Here is a 3,134-nt window from a genome sequence, read left to right as displayed (position 1 = left end):
ATTCCATTACCGTACTTCGAAGCATGTCAAACGCTGTTTAAAATAAATTTTTATGCGATTTTTCTCGTAAATAGCGATAATATTCCAACCGGGAGACGTTGTATTCGTTCAAACAGTGAAAGAAAAAAATGGAGTCGTCTCGTGCACGCGCGCACCAGTGTCATTGTCCTCAGAAGGACCACTCACAAAAACCCCTGCTGTTTTTCGCCCAGAAACTGCAGAGCTATCATTCCACTTTCTGGTGCCTTCCTAGAGCCAATGGAAGCCTTAGAAAATGTCACGTTACAGCAGAGATGCTGTATTTTTGATAGAGATGCCCTAGAAGGACAAGAAATGGTCAGACAGGGCACTTCCTGTATAGAATCTTCTCAGGTTTTGGCCTGCCATATGAGTTCTGTTATACTCACAGACACCATTCAAACAGTTTTAGAAACTTTATAGTGTTTTCTATCCAAATCTACTAAGTATATGCATATTCTAGTTTCTGGGCAGGAGTAGTAACCAGATTAAATCGGGTACGTTTTTTATCCGGCCGTGAAAATACTGCCCCCTATCCCTAACAGGTTTTAAGACCCCCCTCAGCAAATAATGAAATTGTATTGCTAGAAGGTTTTATTCAATGAACTGAGACTTCACTTCTGCAGAAATTCCATGATTATACCCCAATACACATGCCAGCAGAATACACCAGAGTATTCTTATTGAGCTGTGGCTCATAGTCATCATCATAGTCATCTCTTTTTTCACCATAATTGTAAAGCCCTAGTCATTTGTTGCTTTGACAAAGTTATTTCCGAAGATTATTATTCATTTCATGTGATTAGTGGTTCATTTACGTCTGTCCTTCATTTTAAAGTCAACCATTTTAGGTGAACTGAACTGTCGTTCTAAAATGGTGAAACTATAATATATATATTTTTTAAACATTGAACATAGTCAAATCCTAGTGTGAAAGCAGGTGAGCTGGTTGTAATATTTTTGGCAATTTGCTAGTGTTTTGTGTTGGAAAACTGAGCAGGTCGAGCGTAACATGTCAACTCTGTTACCCATAGATAGACAGGCTAGAAATGTTTTAACAATTTAACACTTTTTGTGAAACTTTAAGATAAATAATTAAATCGTCAACCCTGTTACGGTCAACCCTGTTACGGTCAACCCTGCTACTTTATTTGCCACTTAAAGTGGCAATCAGCAGTAGAAAGAATTACAAAGCTGTTCCCCACCCCTGTTTCAGTAAAAAGCTATGGGATGGGGCTGGAGAACTGTAACCACTCTCAAATATCAAAATGATCGTTTAACCGTGTTTTGAGGCTATATAGTGTTTGTTAAAATGTACTTTGTTTACAAACATTGGAATAGAGCAAGGTTATATTTTGGGTTCTGATGGTGTATGACAGTTCAACTAAGTTCATGAGGAATTTATAAGTTATATTCTTCAAGAATCAATGGGAACATATCATTCATTTATAAGTCCAAAAATAGATGTATCAACTGCTGATTGCCCCTTTAACAGTCACTTACTGTAGTCATTTTGTTATTTAACCTCTTGAGATGGGTAAAAGTGTTTCTATGAAGTTGAACATGTGCTATTTATGAAAGAATGTTAAAATGAGGTGAAATCAAACCAAGTTACACTCCTCAAAATGCAGCAAATTGGTGGAACGACGCTATTATGAGCAGCATGATGGAACACAGATTTTACATTGCACTAAAATCTGAACTATCAAGGCATGGACACATAAAACTGAAAGCTACTGTAACTTCATATTTATTGTCAGCATTTATAATTATTTTCTTTATCTTTCTGTACAAGTGTATGTAATGAAAAATAATCTAACAAAAAAGAAACATAAAAACTAAAAATAAACATAAAGGCTGCAAATAAATTCAGTGCAGTTCCTTCCTATTTCTATGGCCCTATATGTTGTCTTATATTGCAGGTTTGTCATCACTACACTGCTTCTAGGGGGGGGTTAAATCACTTGCTTATCATCACGTAATTACTGTCAATTTAAATGTAAACATCTCCAATGTTATACATGCTCTGGATCAGCAAGGGTTACAATAGGTTCAATATTCTGGACAGTCAAGGGTTAACACTGAGGTCCCAGCATGCATATGGCTATTTGGACAATCTGGGCACACTTCCGGTAATACTGTGAGAGGGACCTGGCAACTTTGCTTACGTGAAATATTCAGCTGAGAGAGAAACACATATAGCTTTACAAGCTCCATTGCATTTTGGAAGGTGATTTTGTTATATTTGACATAACAATTGAGTATGACTTCATTGCAAACTTTCAGAAGACTATTTAAACGTTTCTGTACTTGTTATTGTTTTAAGATATTGTTCAGGAAACTGTTCTGTTCAATAACCTAATCCCTGCATCATGGGATCCAGTCTAGGTTGTCACGCCCTGACCTGAGAGAGCCTTTTTTATGTCTCTATTTAGGTTTGGTCAGGGTGTGATTTGGGTGTCCTTTTTCTATGCTTTGTATTTCTTTGTTTTGGCCTGGTATGGCTCTCAATCAGGGACAGCTGTACATCGTTGTCGCTGATTGGGAGTCATACTTAGGCAGCCTGTTTTCCTTTGGGCTTTGTGGGTGGTTATTTTCTGTTTAGTATTTTGCACCTGACGGAACTGTTCGGTTGTTCTTTTGTTTTGCTTGTTCCTTTAGTGTTCAGTTGTACATTAAAATGACGAACACTTACCACGCTGCATTTTGGTCTGATTTCTTTTCCCCTTCATCCGAGGACGATGAAGACCGTTACATAGGTTCACAACTTTTGTCTTAAATGCACAATCTAAATGAATGCAGTGCCTGCATAAGACATACTGTAAGACACTTTTAAAAGGAAATATCTATGATATGTTTTAAACCACTAGTTTATAGGCATGTCATTAATGTGGCCCTTATCGGACATCGTTCCACACAAGAACATCACACACAAATCAGTGTTTTGCAATTTGTCAAGAGGTGACAAGTTATTTGATCTTAGCAGCCCAGGTGTCTCTTTAAACCTCTCCTCTATGTGACTGAGCGACTACTACCAGTAGCCTCCTCTGTCCTACTCCTTATATACAGTATCTCTCCTCCTTCCATGTAATGATTGACAGATCCTAGTAAAGGAG

Source organism: Salmo trutta, chromosome 24 (genome assembly GCF_901001165.1).
Source record: "Salmo trutta chromosome 24, fSalTru1.1, whole genome shotgun sequence".
Lineage (NCBI taxonomy): Eukaryota > Metazoa > Chordata > Actinopteri > Salmoniformes > Salmonidae > Salmo > Salmo trutta.
This window is presented reverse-complemented; position numbering follows the sequence as displayed.